The sequence below is a fragment of the Zeugodacus cucurbitae genome, chromosome 2, assembly GCF_028554725.1.
Source record: "Zeugodacus cucurbitae isolate PBARC_wt_2022May chromosome 2, idZeuCucr1.2, whole genome shotgun sequence".
Lineage (NCBI taxonomy): Eukaryota > Metazoa > Arthropoda > Insecta > Diptera > Tephritidae > Zeugodacus > Zeugodacus cucurbitae.
In genome coordinates, this window is record NC_071667.1 from 1,471,623 (window position 1) to 1,496,923 (window position 25,301).

A 25,301-nucleotide genomic window follows, 5' to 3' on the forward strand; every position below is an offset into this window, starting at 1 on the left:
CAGTAACTAAGTTTTGTGAGCCTTAGAAAATATACTTTTCAAAGTGCACATATACTTCATTTTATTACATCCATCTCTATTCTAGGAGGTGGATTTGTTTGTCTTCTTCGCTGAACGAAATGAAACTTCAACACGCTTTTTTTCATATTGTCAAATGTCAAAGCCACCTCACGATTGATTAATCCTCGACCCATAGTGTTATTGTCATCTATGGCTTCAACTAAGTAGTCATGCAGTTGCCGTCCATACGCTTCTTTATCAGCATTCTCATATCGTCAATAAAGCTGACTTTCTTTGAAGTGCAGAAGATGCCTTCGAACACACGCACACACCAGTGAGAGCACTTCCTATGCGAAAATCGAAGAACATATAGTTTCCGCTCCCATGCCACTGTTAGTTGTATTATTGTCACTGTGATGGCATTTACTAGACTTCTTAGCTTTAACTGGAAGTGAATTCAAGGTAAAGGTTTATGATACATTTTTCGGTCTGTAACTTGTTAAGATGTACTTTTTTTCTCCAATTGAAATGTACAGCCAATATGTAATTTGAATATAAAGTTTAACTATTGAACCGGCAAGAAGCAACTACTGTAGAAGATTCCACCAATATATTGAATTAAGCTAATTGGGACTCGGTGATCATAATCCGAGATGGGAACCATCACAATCAAACGAATATAGTAATGTCTATAAACAAAATCTATTTCACATGCGGCCATGGCAAAATAAAACTTGTTGCGATTGTGTGTACAGGGGAAAATTTAAACATTTGTCAAATAACCACAACAATAAAGCCATTTCCTGCGTAATTCCATTTTCTAGCAACAATTGCATTGCATACTAACATTTGTAATATGAATATAACTACACCAAGAATGAAGAGGGATGAACATCTCCTCAACACGTTTCTTAAGACTACGATAATCCGCCATCGAGATGGTAACTTCGGCGGAGAGAACGAGTACAAAGGACTGTTTGACATGCTCGACTAGCCGTCTGGCATAGTTTTTGTGTCTGGGTGGCTTTTGTTATTGTCATTGTAATTGTGCAACAATAACAGCAACGTCAATTGTTGTGGTGTCATTGTTGCAACAACAGCAAACTTCTTCAACCAGCAACAAATTGATTTAAGTCACGCACGCATAGAAAATGGAGGAATTGCAATGCTAACAACAAACGAAGAATCAAAGTGCCAACTAGGTGCAGAGAGCGGCCGCAGGAGACAATATTCATCTATTACATAGGCGCACTCGTATAGTAAGAGGACGTTGTCATTTGCCACCGCTATCAGAATAAACACAAGGCGGCTATTCAACTATCGTAAACCGTACATTAACTTCATCGAATTTGAATACTTATATACATACTTTGCGTTTCTCCATTCTCCGTGTACTTGAAGACTGAAAAGTGGCATTCTTTAATTTTACATCAGCATAAAATGTTTTGCTGCAAACGATGTTCGGTTGATCCATTTCGGAGGTGTTCTTTTTTAGAACACCACATTATGCTTCGATTAACTCTTTCTAAGTATAACAAAAAGGGAAATATGTTTGTGGAAAAAACTTTCTTGGTTTAGTTAACTTTCTGAAGAGAGCTTTAAAATTATAGGAAAATCGCCTATTTTCTACATCTGTACTTCTATACTAATATTATAAAGAGGAAATGTTTGTTTTTTTGTTTGTTTGTCTCGAATAGGCTCCGAAACTACTGAAACGATTTGAAAAATTCTTTCACCGTTGGAAAGCTATACTATCCCTGAGTGACATAGGCAATATTTAGTTTGAAAAAAAATAGGGCTCCTTACCAAAACTCCGATAATGTAAACCAAATACCAAAAAACTTTCATTAATCGCGAATGCTGCGAAAACGATTGAAGATATAATAAAGTGATGTACTACAATTTTGTAGAACTTATCATTATCTACAAATCGCGACATCATATCTGTAACTATTATAGTTTTATAGAATGGTCCTGTGCGGAATTAAAAAAAAATTGTCGCTTGATAATAATATAATACAAAAATGTTGTTCGTTTGTGCCGCAAAAAAACGAGAGCGGCCAAACCGATCTGGCTAATTTTAGTCTTGAAATATTCGTGGAAAGCCAGAAAAAGATTAGAAAGTGAGTAAATATTGAAAAATTGCGAGGAAGATAATAATAAGAGAATTTTATTCGAGTTGTCAAGAAAAATATAAAAAGAGAAAACAAAAAAATAATATTTTGAAGGCTATCATTGTTGCTTTGTTAAAATATTTTTGTTATAGTTCAATTGCATAAGGTTGTGTCGATAGCCCAAAACAATTTATAACAAATAAGGAAAGGCTAAGTTCGGGTCCAACCGAACATTTTATACTCTCGCAATTTATTGATGTAATTTTATTAAGATAACACACAATTTGGCCTATATATTCGGCATAAAGTCCCATAGAAAATCATAACATATAGTATATAAGGGCTGATGTGATTCCAGAAACAATTTCACTAATTTTCACCACCAAGATTAACGGGAATAGGGGCAACTTGGCATCTGTTAGTAGGCAAACAAACGGCACATTCGGCCTTGAAATTACTCCTAAATTGCAAATGAACGAAACACCAGTCGGCAAAATCGCCAAAAATAGCGCTTTAACGGAGATTTTCCAAATATTCAAGAAGTCGCTGGAGGTACTACACAGGACTTTAAAAGATCTTGATTGTCGATGAACGGTTTTGGTGGAGCCAGGATTCTGTTAGCGGGTGATTTACGCCAGACTCTTCCAATTATTCCTGGATCAACTGTTACTGCCAGGCTAATCGAATGCCTAAATTCATTTAATTTGTGACGACACATAAAGAACCGCCAATTAACAACTAACATATGAGTGTTTTTGCAACAATATCAAATTGCGATTGTAGAAGTAGTTGGTAGTTGACACCTTGATGTATTAATAGCATTTCCAACAGATTTCTGTCACTTCATTGCCTCGAAAAAGAAGTTTTCCTGACATGAAACCTCAATATGATAACCATAAATGACTGATTGAATGACCTATATTGGTGGTAAAAAAAAAGATATCGATGATCTTAATGCGACAATTTAAAATTTCGGTCCAAGAGAGTTGACACAGCTACAAAGTCACTTAGTCAATTATCCCAAACTATTTAAAATTGCCTGTACTTTGCAATTAAAAGTAGTGTGAGTTGTAATCATGCTGCGTAATCAACCTCGAGTAATCAATATCGTCGCCGAAGCCAAGATTGGACCAACTTAATTTAATGTATACCTTAACAAAAACTTGTGGCCGGGTCTGCTAGTTATAAATATGTATACCATCTGGGCTAGAAAAGGTCTCATTTCAGTTGTTCCGACAGGTATTGAAAAAAATCTGAAATTACATAACCAAATTTGGAAATTGAAATCTGAACTTCTGTAAAGCACAAGCATGTATGGGTCCGATAATAAAGGTATTCAATTCTTATAGCGGTATTTTCTGGAAAGGTAGGCCAATCAAAAGTCAGGTGAATTGGTCAATAAAGTAAAGAGTTGAGGTCACTCATACAATCTGATTTAATACGCACAAAAGCGCACAGGTCCATGAATAGTTATTGGAGGATGTCTCATACTTATTTAAGGCACACATTTCTTTTACGAACGGCGGCGTTAATTCATAAATGTTGTAGCAGCTGACGCGCGATTAGGGCGTACACAAATGGTTTTCGACGCGCCACTGACTACACACACTAATTGAATATGTAATTTGCGGCGAAATAGCGGACACACTACACACTGTCGAAAATGTGATTATAAATGGATGAAAAAAGCTATTGTAGGTTTGTGTCAACAGCGACAAGAGTTTGTGCACGCGCGTTTACGTTCACAGTTACGAGGCAATTTTCGGATTTAAGCTCAAAACTAAACGCGTACCAAACTAATACAAATATAAACACTCACTAAACACTCCAATTAGCTTAATTGCAGTACCAGTTGCTTGCTTATCGCATTTCGTTCTATGATATCTTCGATAGTGGCGACCATTTTTTACGACAATTAAATGCTATAAAAACTGTTTGTGCGTTATGGAAGCTTTAAGGATTGAAAACTAATTTCGATTAAGTTCCGAAATTAAGGAGTTTAAAGTGAGAATGTAATTACTTCGTGACTAATTTGTCAGTCGTCGCCGGCTTTTGTATAAGCGCTCATGCTATTATTCGCAGAAATCGCGTTAAATAATCATAAGCCTTGCCGATGAACAACTGTATGTGCCGTGGGCACAGCAAATTGTCCAATTACTGTCAATTTGTGATAAGTAATTAAAACAACAATGGCGCTGGAAGGCGAAAAGCCCATCTGAACAATATTGAAATCATACACACATAGCAGAAACAACTATTTTTATATTTTCTATTTCGAATAATCGTGGCTGAGTTGCCATGAAAGTGAGCAGAAGTAAAAACAGTCTGCATGTCTTCATTTCACTCTCAGTGAGGTTTTAGTAGATCATGTTAAAGGGGAAGTCCATAAGAAACATATAAAACATGTGGTTTTCAGGTAGAAATCAAACCCATATAATTTATGTTGCCATGGTCAAGTATTCAGCTTTACCAAAAAGATTAAAGTCTGCCATTTGGTTTTATCCAATTTTCGACCTATTTTTTAAGCAATTGTAGGTCAGCGAAAAACCAAACTGAGTATAAATCAAGTAACAGCTGTCAAAACCACACGTCTAAAACTTTTTCTTTACCTGAGCATTTTTTACAAGAATTTTTGGTGAACCATACTTCATTTATCGGTGTAGGCTCACTTTCTGCGGTCAGTTTCCTCTTTTATTTGCAACGTTGGTTGACTTTCCAATGTTTCCCTTTTCTTTGACGAAAAGCATGCCGCCGCTTGGTTATTTTGCGGCATGTTTTGCAAATTTCCTTTGAACCCAAACAGGACGCATACCTTTGGGGTTTCACAAACCGTGATTTTGCACAAAATAATTGAAGCCACAAAGTGGAGGAGCAAAATTTATTAACAAAAGTGGGAAACTTCCAGTGAAATTGTTTTGTAATAAAAAATATTAAAAATTCCAAAGGATGAGATTGCAGAAGGACTCAGGCAATGTACAAATGTAAAATTAGAAAAATTGTATAAAGGGCGCGAGAAAAGGGATTTTGCGACAACGTTGAAAATTTATATCGACCACCGAATAATAAAAACTCAATAAAAGTAGATGATTGCCCCAACTAGCAATTAGTTCGATGAGGGTTAATGGCAAAAATAATTGCAATTTCATGTTTATGCCACGTGTCGCAACCACAGGTCACAAAAGCGACACATTCTATACACAACCATATACCTTTCCGATTGACCACAAAGACGGACCTAACATATGAAAGGGATTCTGCAACCCACAACCCTTCTTGTAAGCAGAGAATGCGGCGTTAAGAAATTCAGTGTTAATCCTTTAGTAATGCGATATTTTACAAAATGTTCGAGTGGGCGAGTGGTATGTTCACGATGTGGAATTAAATTTCAGATTGTAATTTTGAATTTGAGAAAATATGCGCGTCATGAAAGGTTCATTTATTTTAATTTCATCGCCTCGATTTAAAACCGAAAACCGAAATATTTAACACACAAACACGAGATTATAAAGTGCATACTGTTTACGCAATTACTTGCTGACCATAAAATATTAAAATTGTTTATTTCCAACCGAAAATTGCTAATTAAATTGCGTTTTAGTACTAATTATGCAAATCACATAAATTATTATTTGACTGCAAAAACCACGTTTGGTTCAAAGCAGATTGGGCAGTTGGAAAAATAAGCGAGTAAATGTTTTGCAAAACTCATATTTTCATATTCATGTTAATATTTTAATTAGTTATCGCCAATTTACTAAATTATTGCTGCAAAATAAATATTAAACTATGATTTCGCAAATGAATTTAATATGTTTGAGAGCTGTTTTAAAGAAGTGTTGAATTAAACAGAAGTTGTTATTTGGTGGTTAAGCAGGAAATTCACTGGAATCTATATAACAAGTGATATTCAAACAATTGAGTCTGTATGTGAGTGTGTAATGCACTTATACTGTTTACCAATGCAATTTATGTGTGTGCTATGCAAATCTGCAGTTTCGGATGGCAGCGGAAGCAATAATCAACTTGCATCCGAACGGAAAAGCAACGGTAATTTCAATTGAAATCAAACAAAAGACTGGAAGGGAGGACGCACAATCAATGCTGTTGTTGGACTGCATTAAATGTGAATGAACTAAGGTATGCAGTCTGTTTGAATATCTGAAAAGGACCTTCGCTGGTCTACTGCTATTCAAACAAAAACTAAGATATTATAACAATTCCATTATTACCTCATTATACTAAATATATATCATGTATTCACATTTCAGGCCCAGGAATAATTTGTCACATGGAAACTGTTCACCCGGCAGCCTCTGATGCTGCAACCTCCTTACTTTTAGCATATTAAATTTGCAATGCAAATGCACTAGTAGAAACATATTTACATTATCCAAAAACAACAATGACAGTCCAGTTTCCACCATTTTGACGCAAACAAATATCATGCCACAAAGGCCACCGATGCAACGCAATAAGCCACTCTTGAATACGTGGACTAGAAACATGAATATGAAGTAGCTTTCAGGAGGGAAAGTTACGACAGTTGCTTGTATTCCCAAAGATGTCAGTCAAAAATTTGACATTCGAAAAATATTGGAGAGAACTGGCGCCAGTTATCAATTACATATATGAGTGCATCTGGTATGTGTGAGCTTGAAAGCATCTGAGAGAGAGAGAGAGAGAGAAATATATATAAACCCAGCATAAATGCAGTTGTTGAACAGAGTATGAAAGAAGCTATCCGCAGCGAGAAAGAAAACTTTAAGCAAACTAAGAAAATTTGCGATGATGGCTTTAATATTGAAATTACTTATTTTTATTTAGATTTTTATGAAGCGAATGTAACAAATATTCTTAATTCTTAAAATACACGTTGTGATATATTTTGTTTCTAATTGTACCGCTTTAAATTTGGACTCAAATAAGGGTGTAATTAGCACCCACAAATTGAAGTAAAAAGTTATACTAATTAAGGACTAAGATTGTATACAACTTTGGATTAAAAAGTCTAATGTGAAATAATTATTTTTTTTTACTTTTTTCACTTTTGAATCATATTTATATATATTAAGATAACGTCTCTCCATTCTCCATATTCATAAGTGTTAAGCTGAGTTATTTTGCTGAAGCGAAAAACATTTTACGCAACACGTGATGACAGTAAATTCCTACAGCAATTAAAGTTCACGAAATTTCGTTGCTAATTTCCCGAAAAAAGCAAAACTGGCGTGCGATGAGCTATGTGTTACATGCGGCAGAACAAATTTAAAGTTTTCACGCACGCGGCAAGCCACGCATACACTCACATACTTAAACACTCATCAACGAAAGGCCCCGGTAGACATAGATATAAGGTGAGACTTCATACATGCGTACATTGTGCTTGTGGGGTTATTACAGTTGGGTTATTACAGGTGAAAACGCTCACGCCATAGCCGCGCTTATTAATAACACGAACACACCTATGCACAACTACGTGTGTGGATCTGTTTCTATGTATATTTGATGGTATTGTACTAAACGCGTTATTAAATTGCCTGCAACGGTGCGTCAACTAGCGTGCGTCAAGAAAAACACTAGCACATAGCGGTTATGGTGAGCAACACTTAAAGGACTTCGGCTATGTTCGTTTCGCTCCATTATCGCGCTTGTCGTCATATTCAGCCGTGTTATATATCCGTGGCTATATATATGTGATGCGGTTATTATTGGTGTTGGTGCTACTGTCGCTACCGTTGTTGTATGTGTAATTAGCCATTAATTTCCAGGCAATGAAAAGTCGTTGTCACAAGAACTGCCGAGCCATTCACAGTACTTTGTTGCTACTTTGCGACACGCTGTCAGCAAGTGATCGCCTACTCGCATGGCCGTCTTGGCACGCTGCGTTAGTCTCATGAATATTTATTAAATGTCCCTTCGCCGTTCGCTGATTCTCCCTTCTTTGTCTCAGACGTTGTTTTTGTTGTCTTTGCGAGTTATTATGGAAATGGCGTTTTCGTTGTAATCCAAAATATGCATGTTTTCGCATGTTGTTGTGAATTAAATATATCAAGATATTGTATGTGAAATGAGTTCCACGTCCCAAAAAGCACTGGCGAGTATGCCGCAATTAAAATATTTGCATACACACTTTTTCTACAAACTTCTAATTATCGGGTGTGTCGTGATAATAATTTCTTGTACGCAATTTAACAGGTTGTAAAACTAAACAGCAACAACAAGTACTATAGAAAAATTAAGAAATTAGCAACAGCTTTGATTTATCATTTAATTAGTTTCAGCTCGAATGGAGAATAATATCCAGCCTAACAGGAAGACAAACACTCCACAACAACTTATACAATTAGCAAAATTAAATATTTTTTAAAATACAATATTTTCAGAAAGATATTTACAAATATGTTTTAAATAAAAAAACTGGACATTGGAAGATTGGTCTTGGCGAAAGAAGCAAACCCTTTTATATATGTACATCCGATCCAATATATCTAAACTTGAGGTTTCTTAATAAGAACTAACTAATTCGGTACTGCAAACACTTGAAATAAACTCGATATTGGACTGAATATAACAAACCGATAATCTTATGATGATATTTACTAGTCATAAAAATAGATAGATACGTTTGTACATAAATGTGGAAGGTTTGCCTTAGTAGGAAGGTAATGTTTCACCAATTAAATTAAGAGAAAATCAAAAATAACTAGCTGAACGATTTGAATGCATATTAAGCGATTATTTCTTTTGCACTTTTTTCAACTTTTGTGGCATTGCATCAGGTGTGGATGATATAAAAAGCGAATATGACAAAACTGGATGAATCTATTTTAATCATACAAATGAGTGTAGGCATGTGCCTATGTGTAAATTAATGAGCTCGTTAATTATTCGGATAACTGTGTAATAAGTACTTGTTTGTGCATTCAATTGCGGTAGTTACACAATTCACTTTGATTATGAAAGCCATGATGTATAAGCTCTAATAGAAATTTTAAATTACGCAATAACAATTACATGCTTATGGGCATATGTATGTGTGCATGTATTATATACGTTTTTTCAACGCACAGTAAAAACCGCGAACTAAGGACGTTAACGGTTTTGTGAAGTTTCTGAAGAACAAGAGGTCTCAAAAATTTCGTAGTGGTCGAACCAGAAAATATTTTACCTCTCATTATAAGCTTTTCACAGAATGATTTGAAGGCTAATATAGATTTCGAATAAAATTATTTTTAAACCATCCGAAAAGTTTCACAAAACCTTTTAGACAGTTCTGACGTAACTGATTAGGATAAAACTAATTAGATATTCTGCTCTTGTGGGAATATATTCTAATGTGGCTAAAAGTGAGTTAAGGAAGATGTAGTCCATTCTTTAAAAACAAAATTATTCCGATGGTATTATTATTACATAAAATACTGTATTGCATTCGCACGTGTGATCTTCGAATTTTACAAAAATATAATAACTGAAATACAAATCCATATACAATGGCAATGCTGCCATAGTTACTGCCTAAAGGTTAAAATGTTTCACTATAATTAACTAAATTCAAATCCACTAATTAAATTGTTAATTGTAGGAAATGCGATGACCAAACTATTATTTCTGAGTATTGCTCAATATTAATTCGTTCGATGCTCTAAATTGACTGCACCAGCAATTAAAATGAAAATATGCTTGAGTACAATGAAAATTCATTATTTTGAGCAGTTGACAGCTTGCTTATCATAATTAATTCGCATGAAATATTAAATTTCGCACAAATTATTCAATATTTGTATGCAAAATAAGTAATTACAAAAGCCGAAAACAAATATTAAAAGAGAAATGCTAAAAGTAAAAAATAAATCTAATTAAATATTGTCACTAGCATAATGCTCTAAGTTTATTATTGTTGCATAAAATTTATTGTTATTAATAAAATTTTATTTCCCCGGAGCCAACATATATACATTACATATGTATATGTATCCAAGCAAGCCATCAACGTATGCCTTTATGGCTGGGTAAACGTAGAAGAGAGACAAGCAGCTGCGTTTTAACAAAAGCTGGCGAAAGAAGATTCATAATTTTTCGAAAAATTTAAAAAATATTCAGTCTTACCTAGCAAACCAACCCTTTGCATTATGCTCTGTATCTATTTAGATTACTTTCCTTGGATTTTGAATTAATTTGAGTAGATAGAGTGGCCACTTAGAATACACCTTGCAACAGTAAAGAACGTAATTAACGAATAAAAATCAAATATAGAAATATATAATAGTAACAGATTAAAATACATTATAGCTAGTAAAGTTCGGTGAAGCTTTTTAAGTCGTCAAAAAGTGGACATAAATTATTCTGTTAAAGTTAAAAATAAAATCGGAACAACATTTATAATTGAATATATTCAAATAATTCACATATGTATATCGCTCGCTTATTTTGCCTTTTTAACCTCTGCTACGCTAAATACTTAGGCTCACTCAGAAATAAAGCACTTGTGCCAAACGACCAAGGACGCTGTGTGAAATTATGTCAAAATGTTTTTTATATATTCATATCAGAGCACTGGAATTATCGAATTTGTGTTTAAAGTGAGCTAAGTAATACGAAAATCACCTGAAAAAGGCAAGATTGGTTAAAAGTTGCGACTGCTTATTTCCTTTTAATTTTTTGTAGTGTTGAAAATGCTGTGAAACCTTTGTGGCCTAAAACGGAAGTCTAAAACTTTACTAATATGTCTAATTTAATTTATTATATATATGTATGTATGAACATTTACAACAACACTAAGTAATAATTTGATATGTTCGCATTATATAGTCGCACACGAATTACTCGTTACAACAGTAATTAATTTACAGTTAAGATCTTATTAATAATATTACAATTAAAAAATGTTTGTTTAAACATGTTATTGTATTAATACTCTATTTAACATAGTCAATACATTAACTACACGCACATTAATTCGCCAATAAATTTATTTCGCGTCAATGATTTCTGTGTTTATGGTTTGCCATTTGTAATTATACTCTCGCAACCTGTTGCACAGAGTATCATAGTTTTGTTCACATAACGGTTGTTTGTGTCACCAAGAAATATAAGAGTTAGATATGGGGTTATATATACATAAATGATCACGATGACGAGTGGATTTGAAATGTCTGTCCGTCCGTCTGTGCGTCTGTCCGTCTGTCCGTGCAAGCGATAACTTGAGTAAAAATTAAGATATCTTAATGAAACTTGGAACACATGTTCCATGGCACCCTGAGGAGGTTGCTTTCGAAAATGGGCAAAATCGGTCCACTGCCACGCCCACAAAATGGTGGAAACCGAAAACTTATACAGTGTCATAACTAAGCCATAAATAAAGTTATGAAAATTAAATTTGGAACATAGGATCCTATTAGGGAGGGGCACATTTGGGGCACATTGACCCCGCCCCAAATAGGTTTTTTGTATATAACTCGCAAACCAATAAAGCAAACTTTCTGCAATCGTTTCCTTATACAGTCCAAAAATGAAAGAAATCGGATAATAACCACGCCCACCTCCCATACAAAGGTTAGGTTGAAAATTACTAAAAGTGGGTTAACTCACTAACGAAAAACGTCAGAAACACCAAATTTTACATAAGAAAGAGCAGAAGGAAGCTGCACTGAGATTTTTTTACAAAATGGAAAAAGGGCGTGGCGTCGCCCACTTATGGGTCAAAAACCATATCTCAAGGACCATGACTTTTCAAGGCCCCTGATATCGAACATGAAGAACCTAGTGCCTAAGGTTAATTTTTCACCGAAAATATAGGTAAATCCCTCAGATATTTTAATGTAATTTATTCTCTCTGAATTTTTGTCTTATAACAGTTTCTCTCTGTACCTGAAATGGTAAAAATCGGTCATAACTTCCCCCAGATCCCATATACCTAATTATAAGTAATATTAAATTAAGTGAGCGTATAGTCTTCGATACATTGTATCTTGGTGGTTAAAACGAGTGAAATCGGTTTAGGAATTACCTCAGTCCCCACATACTATTTGTGATGATTTTCGTTATTCTATTGAACTTTATACAAAATATATGGATCGACTTGTGTTATCTTTATAAAATTACATCAATAAATTGCGAAAGTATAAAATGTTCGGTTACACCCGAACTTAGCCCTTCCTTACTTGTTTTATTTGCATTCGACCAGCGACGAGGTTACCAGGGCGAGAAAAAGTGTTAACATACAAAAAAAAAGTTTTCTTATTTAAATACGATAATAAATCGAGGAAAACAAAAGGTAAAAATTTAAAAGAGGATACAATGACAGACCATAAAAAGTTAAAATTGTGAAAATACGAAGCAGCATCATGACCTTCCCTCGCGCTCCGTGAACATAATTAAATTTGTTAAACCATTTGCAACACATCGGCAACGATGCGCTCGATGTTATGAATATAATGCGCATAAAAAACGCAAAAATTGAAATATTAAATATTTTCACTCAAGAGCACGCAACAAAAGGCCAAAATGAATGATAACAAAAAAATCACAAATAAAAGCAGTGCAAGGAGATCGCAAAAAGTGCCATGCGATGCGAAGGTTCAAGGTCAAAAGCAAAATAAAAGTCAACAGAAATTCTGAATACGCCAACGGCATAAAGAACATTGATTGAAGTCATGTGGCCTCACGCATATGCGTAGACATATGTGTTTGTTCACACGTCTGACAACGGATTTATACGCGCAAGGGAATTAAGGCTCGAATGAACTTTTAAATGAACCAATGAAAATCGTATGGATGTATGTACATACATATGTACGTATATGATTGTGGAATGTGAAATGTTTTAAATAAAATAAAATTACAAATGTTGGAAGATGTCAACCCATAAAATTATCGTTTTTCCAACTTGACCTTGACCGGGAAAAGAGTCTGCGCCGTCCATTAACATTTTCTGCCAACCAAAGGAGCAGTGGTGCTTGAACGCCAACGTTCCTACAAGTATACATATTTTTATATAGTACAAGTAATGAAAGCAGAATAAAGAAAGTCAAAATTTTGATAAATCCATGTACGACATAAATGAAATTAAAGAAGAAGAAATAATTTATTCGCTCTCTGTCATTTGTCAACTCAGTGGCCTAAAGTCCACTTGTAATATTGGATGAGTAATTGAATTTGCCGCTTTAGCGAACTAACGAACTTTGTTGGCTGCTACTGATCCCGCTGAGCTGTCCCACGGTCTTCTTGCTTTGGCGACTTACTTATAAAGCGTTTAATAGGGATGATTTTTGGGTACACAGTGGATGTCACTGACTTTTTTATAAATCAGGTGCTGGGAGGTAGGTTATCTGTATGATACTTGGAAGTTCATTCCGGGGAGCCCAGACATTGGTTCGTTTTTAATTATCAGCACTAGCACATAGATTACCGGCAGAACTATTCAAATACGGCGGCGAAGAACTGATAAGGTGCATGCATCAGCTTCTTTGCAGAATATGGTCGGAAGAAAGCATGCCTGACGATTGGAATCTCAGTGTGCTCTGCCCAATCCATAAAAAGGGAGATCCCACAATCTGCGCCAATTACCGTGGGATCAGCCTCCTAAATATCGCATACAAGGTTCTATCGAGCGTATTGTGTGAAAGACTAAAGCCCACCGTCAACAAACTGATTGGACCTTATCAGTGTGGCTTTAGACCTGGAAAATCGACAACTGACCAGATATTCACCATGCGCCAAATCTTGGAAAAGACCCGAGAAAAGAGGATCGACACACGCCACCTTTTTGTCGATTTTAAAGCTGCTTTCGACAGCACGAAAAGGAGTTGCCTTTACGCCGCGATGTCTGAATTTGGTATCCCCGCAAAACTAATACGGCTGTGTAAATTGACGTTGAGCAACACCAAAAGCTCCGTCATGATTGGGAAGGACCTCTCCGAGCCGTTCGATACCAAACGAGGTTTCAGACAAGGTGACTCACTATCGTGCGACTTCTTTAACCTGATGCTGGAAAAAATTATAAGAGCTGCAGACCTAAACCGAGAAGGTACAATCTTCTACAAGAGTGTACAGCTCCTGGCGTACGCCGATGATATTGATATCATCGGAAGCAACAACCGCGCCGTTTGTTCTGCTTTTTCCCGCATGGATAAGGAGGCGAAGCGAATTGGTCTGGAGGTGAATGAGGACAAGACGAAATATCTCCTGTCATCAAACAAACAGTCGGCGCATTCGCGTCTTGGCTCCCACGTCACTGTTGACAGTCATAACTTCGAGGTCGTAGATAATTTCGTATACCTGGGAACCAGCATCAACAACACGAACAATGTCAGCCTCGAAATCCAGCGCAGAATAACTCTTGCCAACAGGTGCTACTTTGGACTGAGTAGGCAATTGAACAGTAAAGTCCTCTCTCGACGAACCAAAATCAAGCTCTACAAGTCGCTTATCATTCCCGTCCTGCTTTACGGTGCAGAAGCTTGGACGATGTCAACATCAGATGAGACGACACTAGGAGTTTTCGAGAGGAAAATTTTGCGCAAGATTTATGGTCCTCAGAACATTGGCAACGGCGAATACCGCAGACGATGGAACGATGAGCTGTACGAGTTATACGACGACATTGACATAGTTCAGCGAATAAAAAGACAGCGGCTACGCTGGCTAGGTCATGTTGTCCGAATGGACGAAAACACTCCAGCCCTGAAAGTGTTCGATGCAGTACCCGCCGGAGGAAGCCGAGGAAGGGGAAGGCCTCCACTCCGTTGGAGGGACCAGGTGGAGAGCGACCTGGTTACACTTGGGATCTCCAACTGGCGCCGAACTGCGAAGGAGAGAGACAGGTGGCGCATTATCGTCGATTCGGCTATAACCGGCTAAACGGTTGCAACGCCAATCACATACTAGCACAGCCTGAAATATATCCCACGTTTACAAAAATGTTACAGGCATTTTAGCTGTGGCTTAGTAAACATTTTTAACTGCTTTGGAGGCTATAAAATGAATTTTTCATAATTTAAATAAATCATACAACCGGAAATCAACCCTTATGAGCAGTTAGACAATGTTGTGGTAAGCAATCCAGAAATATGCTAAAGTAAGTAAGCAGTAAGTTAATTCCGTTACATTTACCAACTTCAAAAACACACTTCAATGCGGTAAACTGAATTGGTAAGCATTAAACTGATTTGCTATGGGCTCTGCAGGTTCTAATACACCTTAATCCAGATTGGTAGGCTTCGATACCCAATGCTATTAAGTAAACATCTTGTTTCTTCTTCTTATTAGGAAGCACGACATGCATTAGCTGAGTTATCGAGTATATGCTCCGGGTGTTGCATGCTCCATATGGCAAATTCTTCTAAGCAAAGTGTTTTTATGATAATAAAACTTTTGACTTAACGGCAGTTAACCCTTATGTCAACGGCAACATACCTGGGTATGTTTTGCGTTTTCAAAACGCTGTAGCTCTAACTGGATAATCGGATCGACTTGAAATTTCGTGATATCCTAGCGAAAACTGTTTTACGCAATAGTCCCAATTTTGGTTAGGATTGGATCATCCGTTTGGTAGATAAAGCCCATTTACAAAGTTGCATCCCTACGTCAACAGCATACATACCTGGGTATACCATACCATATGTATAGTAAAACGCATGCAAATATGATATTATTTGAAAAGTATAGTTTATTTTGAGTGAAAAAAATACTTATGACATAAAAATTATTATAAATTATAAAATACTTATGAAAAAAATATTAAAATAACTACGAAAAAATTTAAAATTATTGAAATTCAATTACATCTATCGCATTGCGGCAAGTCTTTGGAATGCTCTGCGCACACTGGTTTGTTGTATAATGTGCATGCTTTACGAGTAGGGCGTCGTTTGGAGCAGATGTAGCAATTCCCCTTTACTTTTAGGCGACTCGTACTATCACGCTCCTCCGCTTCAAGCGCTCCAGCATCCACAACTCGGATGGGCCTACCTATCATGGCTTCGATGGCGTTGCGCGTTGAAAAAACTCTGGATATTCTGCTGTTATTCGCCCTTCTCTCTATTTCTGGCTTGCATAGTTGCTCACTTAGCTGATGGAGAAACATCCTACGGCGGCTTGTATATGACTTCAGGTGAGTGTTGTTGTCAACGTATATTATGTATGCAGAAACGCAGCAACGTCCACAATATTATAAAAGAAAGACAAAGGCCATCTATTTGTGCACCGCTTGGTACTATATTCGGACAAGCACATGTCCATGCTATCAACTCCACCTTTGGTTTTGTTGTAGTCCAATATAAGCAATGCCTTCTTCTTAGGACCGGACGTTTCTGTTGTATAATGAGAAGTGGACAATAATACAACTGCCCTTACTACAATGCATGTATGTGAATTATATAGCTATAAAAATGATTGCCAAATAAATAATAAATATTACTGAAAAAGTTGTTCAGATCTGTATATGTGCGTAATGCCTTTAATATGATCAATATTATGTTGAAGCAAATGTCTAAAACAACGCCGAAGCAAGTGCATGCAATCTGCTGTGCAATCTTTATTCTACTTAGGGCATGAACACTAACGGTACGTGAGCAGTTTTAATATACCATTGGAGCCAGCTGCAGAATGATGAACAGAACAGAGCGTACAGAAATGGCAAAGAACGAGAGAAATTTAATAACCAATTTTACAAAGAACAGCTGTGACGTCGTTAGGCAAACTAATAGAGTGTCAAGTCGCAGCCGATGGCCTTTTAGGATACAACAAAAGCGTTGCAATATAAACAAACGCCTGAATACAAAAAATCTTAAATAACCCGAGAATCAGCAAGAATCTCCTAAAGGAGATGTTAGGAGAACGTTATCTTGGTTCCAATAATTCATTAATATCCATTTACATTTCCAATAAGGACAACACGTCTCGAGTAGCATTACTGGCAGCTAGTGTGACTCACCCAATGCCCACACGATGATCTTAATACTGCTTGTAAATGTTGCTGAAATACAAGGGTCCTCGCACTTGATGTTGATGTAATGTAAACTCATCTGTGCATGTGTATGTATGTGTGTGTTTTGTTCAGGAGCTGACCCTTCACATGTCAACTGAAGCCACATTAAACGTTTACAATTTTATAGATTTCATGACTTCAACTCTTTTCTTTGAAATGAATTATTTTCCTATAGTTTAAAGCAGCATTTATTGGTTTTAATTGTGAAGTGCAAAACTTAACTTTTTGTACACTATGCGAAGAGCCTTATCTTAGAAAGAAAGTGTTTTAATAACGCTAGTATTTTTTCAAGATGGTGACAATGCCATTTTATATTGCAGAAAACGTAATTTATTCCTTTTCAAGTGTATTTTGCCTTTAAGAGTTTCAAATTTACAGCGAAACTTCACGTTTCTCATCATACGCAGATACCTATTACAATGATGCGGCTTTTTCGCAGCACATAATGGTGCAACTTTGGCTGTCATTAAACCTCATAATCGTCAACAAACTTTCACAACTGTCCCAAAACTTCTAGAACACACATCTAACACGCCCATTACCACTTATGTCGCAAGTCTATATGTATTTCAAAAGTTGCCAACATCAAAACAACCACCCAAGCTTTATTTAAATTGTTCCACTACACCTAGGTATCGGTATTCTGGCATTAATTGAAAGTATTTTGTGGGTTTTACCGACGGATTTGCTTATCAGTATTTAACTGGTGTTAGGCTTTGTTGGCATTAAAGGTGTTGTTGGAGCAGACTGTTTTCAATATCGCCGCCAATAAAACGCTTAAATGGATAATTTTATGCAGTGAAAATTGAATTTATTCACCGGATGGCAGACTTCACTGTTAATAGGCTTATACTGGGTATATGTGTATGCGGATGTATGTTTCAGACAGTTAAAAATTTATGCAAATTAAATAAGTAGAGTGACAATGAGCTCAGGTATGGTGACAACTACAAATAATTCGGTACATCCATTACGTCATTGAAAATTTAAATCGTCTTTGAAAGCTGTTATAGCAAAACAAAGAAGAGTACGCTTAGAAGTGGTGCATACGTTTTCCAATATGTTAATTCACAAATAATGCAAAATCTATGCAATGACGCCCGAGTGGATATCATGGCTGTCATGTTGCACGCACATTAGCACCGTATCCGGTGTCATTGCGAATGCAAGCAAGGAAAAAGTGCGAATTGGAAACATAAACATGGAGAAGTATAAAAAAACACTACAATAAAGTGATGACACACACACTCGACGGTTGGGCATTTTCGACCTACATTTCCAACAGCAGACATTTACATTTGTTGTCAAGTGCGGACGAGAGAGGCAGTCGGTGGGTCTATCAATGTGTTTTAGTTAGTTTTTTTCTCATTATATTGCTGTGTACGAATATGTGTCTATGTGCACATGTGTTTGTGTGGCGAAACTATTTTTCCTTGACTGGCCCAACAATTACTTGCGGTTGCTGCACAATACTGTTACCGTTATTTGGTTTGCTTTAGCAATGAATCAGCTGCCATGCGACACAGAATGCAAATAAAAGGGAACAACAGCAAACCCTTGCAACTAAACGCTTCCACTTAAATGTGTCGCCTCTCTTCATTGTATTATTTATGCCTCTTTCATGCGAATTCACTGTAGTTAAGTGATAGCATACTTGCCAGTATTAGGTGTATTAGCTTTGAGCTTCCTCACTGGCGTTTGTGTGTACACTAGGGTGGCCCTTATTTTCCAAAGTATTCCGATTCTCGATCGCACCCCCTAGAAATATGCGAATAGCCCAAAAACTAGTATATACAAAGTTTTGGGTCAATCAAAAAAGGTTTAGAGGTTGCGCAAGGAGCTTGAAATCCTGAAAAATTAAGAATTTTTGCCATTTTTATGTCTCCATATTTCAAAGCCACACTATCTGCTTTCCATACCGTAATAACATCTGCATTTTATTACCATTCCAAAATTACCACAATCTTAAAAATCGGTCGATTGATGATAGAGTTACAGAAATTCAAATATGAAAGTAAATTTAATGTGGTGCATTCTCAAGCGTCGCATGCTCGTGATATACCGTTATAACGGTTCTAATGTTATTCTTATTATCTTATTGCGGTATGGAAAACCAGTAAGGGATAATGTGACTTTGCAATATGGAAGTCTGAGACATAAAAATGGCAAAAATTCTTATTTTTTTCAGGATTTCAAGCTCCTTGCGCAACCTCTAAACCTTTTTTGATTGACCCAAAACTTTGTATATACTAGTTTTTGGGCTATTCGCATATTTCTAGGGGGTGCGATCGAGAATCCAGAAACTTTTTTTATCCTCCATACAACTAAGGGCCACCCTAGTGTACACATATGTTAGTGAGATAAACAAATGCAGTGGAGAATAGTGTGGTTAATTATATGACTCAACTTTATTATGAAAAGTTAAATTTTACTACCAATTAAAACACAAAATTAAATTATTTCAATTATTTCTTTGTATTTTTTATTAGATTATTTGTCACCAACTAAGCTTTTGGTTGATGCTTTATGCAATAGTAATTTAGACAAATGAGATATATTAAATTCCTCACATACAAATAACTGCTAAATTGCAATTCAAATATTCTAATTAAATAAAGGAAAATTATTTGCATATTTCATTTAGGCGCTAAAAGGCAAAAGCTCTGCATGCTAGCAATGTGGGCCAATGAATTCTTGAAATTCGTAACTGCACATACCAGGAAATGCAAGGCTCTGAAAATTTAATATTAGAAGCGTATGAAAGTGTTACTTTGCAAAGATTGTATTTGGGAAAATAATTGAAAACAAATAAATAATTATTTCAATACAATATTCTACGTTTTGCGGAGAACTTATATAGTATACATACAAAATTCCATACCTACCCTTTAACAGCAGCTGAAAAAAAAACGCATTTACTATTTATTTTAAGACGGTCTTACTTAAAATAATATTTCATATTTACAAGCTTTTATTTTGCTCATTGTTGATGCACTTACTGCCTCTTGAAGCTGTATAATCTTTACGAGTTTTCAATTTAAACATTAGACACAAACAAAATAGGATCACTTTAGACTAATGTCAACGTCAACAGTGCACTCTACTTTCCACAACATTTCTTGTATATGCTTCACTTTACTGGAACGCATGCTGTTGTGCTCCGCGGCGCTGCAATGCATTCCAGAGGCATTAAAGCGACATTGCTCTCCACTTTGGGTTTCTTCTCGAGTTTATATTTCATTTCTGCCGCAGTTCCCATTTAACAGAATAAAGTTCCGTGCACTCATCGTGTCAATTGGCTGCTCCACACTACTGAAGCTCCTCGTCAAATTTATTTAAAGTGACACTCCTGCAACATGCTGTGTGGCAAAATCTTAATTTAATATCGCCTCAAATAGCAATCTGAGTATCTTATATAAAATTGGTCAAATGAAGGGGCATTAATCTAGGTAAAAACGAACAGATGAACATGCTCAAGAGCACATAGGATTTAAATGAACTAAATCGTTTTCAAAATATAATGGTACTATTGAACTCCAGTAGCTTTAGTTGGTTGAAAATATATACACAGGTTGGTTGCGTCTCCGTGCTGCCCAAATTATTAAAATCACAGAGCATATCCTTACGGGTCACTAAAAATTAAAAAATAAACACAAATCTTGTGAAGGTTGCTTTTGTTGTTATTTTTTTATTTGCTTTAAAATTTCAACACTTTGGATTGGAGTACCATCAGATTCACAGAAACATATACACGTGAATGCCAAATGTGAGATTTCGTCAATTCCAAGTTGTGTGTGCGTCGAATGCCGAGACCGTGGCAGCAGGGCGAATGAATGCATTTGAATGCTGGGCTTAACGAATGTGAATGGCATACACTATGAAGTACTTTGTAGACATGAAGAAATAAAGCACAGAATCTTATCAGACGAACAAATAAGCGGTCAAGTGTTTGTTTGTGTGCACACACACATGAATAATAAATTCAGAGAAAACAGTATGTGCGAGAGCGATGAGTCCAAAATATGTACATACATATGTATATTTACTTTTCGGAAATGAGACTTTGGGTATCAAGGGATCATTTAAATGCATTTCATTTAGGCGAAAGAGATTTTAATTACGGAATCTGTGTATGCTTATTTTAACAACTTTTCCATTTGGTGAATTTGAGAGCAATACTTTTTCCGCTTGCCGCTTTGTTGCAGATTTGTGAGAGCAGTTGTAAGAGGGATATCTTAAGTATTCTCTAATTTGCAACTGTTTAGTGTAGACACTAAGCTTACTCATGAAGTGGTAATGATGAGAAAATACTCATGAGGGTTAGTTGCAATGAAAATACAAAGCAATGAGGACTTGTTTTATTCGCTAGAATATTCATTACTTGTTGTAATATTAAATACTATTAATACAATTGCCAGAATGGACACATTTTTCAAAATATTAATGATTTCAAGACATAGTTACAAATGAAATAAATAAATTAACTTAGATGGGAAATGGAAAGAAAAAATACATAACGTGAGCATGAGCACATTGTGAAAATTATTTGAAGGAACTTTTAAAAGATCCAAAAGAAGAAGCTAAAACAAAAAAATGAGTACTTCTTCGTTAATAGATTATTCCCAAAGCACAGCCTTTAAATCAAAATTTATTGAATTTTAAATTATTGTGGACAAATGCCTGCATATTTCGCTGAGCATGAATATACATTTTATAATCTCTGTTTTTTATTCATTATTTGCAATTACGCATCCTTCTGTTGGCAAATTGCCACTCTTGGAATTTATAGAGCCTGCGATTCTTTCGCAGTTAGCTGCTTCTCCAACACAAAACAACAATGCGATTCTCAAGCAGATACTGCAATGACACCAACAACTGATAACTATGAATTCGCAGTGCTTTAGCCAAGCACTTGTCGCTTTTTACTGCTCTTCCTCCAGATGTTTTTTGGCGCATTTGACTGCAAATTTTCACTAGTAGTACTAGCTGGCTGCATAACTTTACATGCAACTGAGAGATGAAGAGGGAAAGGCAGATGGTAGCTAAAGTGAAAATACTTTCTCGCAAATGGAAAGTGTGTGGCTGCAAAGAATGTGTTTTACTTATGAAGTTTCTTCATCTTTTAGTGGCATGCAACCACGCATTATTCTAATGTAACAAACAAACATGAGCGTATGCATATTTGTACAGTTTCCCGATAGTTTTGGGAAAACTTAGTCATTCTGCCAAAAACCGAACAAACCGTTATAAACTCACGATGAAGTCATGTTTATACGCTGCACTGACGTTGCAATATTTTATCTTTGTTATTATTTAGTTACTGCTTCCACACACTGCTGAATGCATATCCTGGCACGCCACTCAGTGATGTTACCACTGATAAGTATATGCTGATATCCTTAAAAACTTTTGACAAAATTTCAATAATGTAATAAAATATTAAATGTGATTAAAGCTGCAGGAGAAATATTCCGGTAAATAATCTCTAAAAGTATTTACACTTTTTTTGTTGTTGTCATACATATACCAATGCAAGTGGCAAAATGCGGGCTACTTTAGTATTTTAAATACATATTTCAGGATTGAAATAGCCATTTCATAATTATTGTTGCGAATGAAATTAATTGAAAAACTGATACTGTAGTCATTTATCGGCAAAAAAAACCGTAAAAGTACGTAAAAAGTCGCCGGTATGAATCGCGTTTATTAGTATGAGTAATATATATTTAAATTTGTAAAAATTAATTCATCGAATATTGCTGGTTGGTGTTTATTTTCGACAATTCAAATTGTAAATGCCAGCAAATGAAGCAAGAAATTAAGTGTACATATAGCCGCACATAAATTTATTGCTATATTTGATTAAATTTTGAAAAATTAAGTAACAAAACTTTGACGAAAAATATTTAAATTTAATTCGCGAATCCGCACGAAAGTAAGAATCATAAATCTTTTTCATCGCTATATTAAAATTTAACAGAAACTTTATTTTGTCAAATTGAAATGAAAGCAACATGAAAGCTATTTTTGTTGAAAAACAAAGTGCTTTATGACACTTTTAAATTATATAATGATGGTATATTCAAAAACTCGGTTAATCGGTTTCTTTTGAATGACTCAAAATTGGAATCTAGTGTACGCAATTAAGCGATTTTATTTAAATCCGCCAATTAACTATTTTCCTGTTGTAAAAACCGACTTATATTGATACAAAATATCCCCGTGCACATTCACATGCCACTTTTTCTGCGCTTGAACAAATAGCAAGCCGTTCGAAATGGGCGTACATACATAAGTATCTTATGTGACGATGTGGACAGGGGTGGTGGGTTGCGCTATACATAATTTGTATTTTAAAATTAATACAATGTGCTTTAAAATAGAAAAGTCTGCACCAATAAATTGCGGCTTGCAGTACTTTTCATATATTCTGTAAAAATTTGTAGGCTCCATTTTTATGAGGCAAATTAAACAAAAATCTAAAAACGTTTCTACAGTTTCACAGACAACGTATACTCTTAAAGGCTTTCTGCAAACTCCATTCCGGAATCCGGCATTACTCACAAGTGTACTGCATAGTCGCAATGGTGAGGCACGAATAATATGCATACATTGAGATAACTGTGTATGAATATTTACTTATGTCAGCATATTTGCTTCGCTACGGTTGAATGCACTTGGCTTGTGTCTCTGCTCCACAGCAATACAATGCAATACAAATAATCACACAGGCACATAACACATACAACAAATCTGAGTGATGTGGAATTATAATTTATATTTGAATGGACCGTAAAACGAGTAGAGAAAGTAAATATGTAAAGGTATGAAACTTAGATGTGTAACAATGCACATCTCGACTGACATTAATTGATTCTCTCACCCACTCAACCGAGTATTGATTTGTACTTTGGAGCTGTCCACATGCAAATTCTCCTTTAACATATTTTTACTTGTATCTGAAGATTCCCTCAATTGCGTATTTACTTAAGTGCACTTTAGCATATTTGTGTTTTCTTAAGCTACAATATGTGTATGATACATATTTCCCAGAGGCATGACGATGGTCAGAAAAGGATAAGGAGGAGTTGAAAGAGTTTCCTTATAAAATAATACTAAATGTTGCCCACTTTGAATGTATATGGGGTGAGCCGATTTGAGCGCTAAACGGAATTTGAAGGCAAAACATTTAAGAGTGTATTAAATTTCCAAATGAAGAACTGACATAACTCTCTACAGTAATTTATTAATTGAGTGCTATTACTATATATCTTAAAATTTTTCCCCAAGTAATCGATTTATTTATAAATTTCCAATCCACAATAATAATCTGGACTTGAATTCCACAGTGTTCCCTCAAATATAATATATGTATTATGAATTCGGTTTGTAGTGGCGTATACGTAACATTTACTTGATTCCAAAAACATTTCAAAAACTAATTTTGAACATATTTGTATTCAAATCATCCTCAAAAGAATGAAAATTTTAATATTTTGTGCTAACACAGATAGCCTTGATAACTACTTGGCGGCTCACTGCTTTCAATACTGTAATAACTATGCTTCGAAATTAAATTTACAATTCCCGTTACTTACTGCTTTAAATTTTACAATCCCGTTATTTTTTAAACCAGGCATGTATATTGTGGTCTAGTATTAACCTCAAATAATATATGTATAAGATATGAAATTGTTACCTGTTTACAATTTGCGAGCTCATTAAATGTTATTTATTAAATAACCAATGAAATACTGCCAGTGTATCCGTGTAAACATATATTGGTATAGAGTCAGATGAAAAATAAGCTATATTACAATCTAACCAAAAGCCATATATTATGTTCTGCACACCGCAGCGAGTGTACACTTCCTAGTAAATATATTGCGAGCGCAGAAACATTTCGAAATATAGAATATTGTCGCGCACAGCCAATAACACAACTAATACAGACGGTTAGGTGTTCGAGTCTAATGAGAAGTGAGCGTATAACTTTTCACATTACGCAGACGCCCCGTTCGACGCGCGAAATGCGCTGCCACTCAATGAACGCGCTCTTAATGAGTTTCTTGTAGATATATAAACAGGTGTGTCCATTGTTATGGTTGGTTGTGAGTTGGCTTTCACCTTCGATTAATTAACTCAGCTAATATTGTTATTGTTTTTGGTACACTATTTTACCGATTTTATTTACATATACA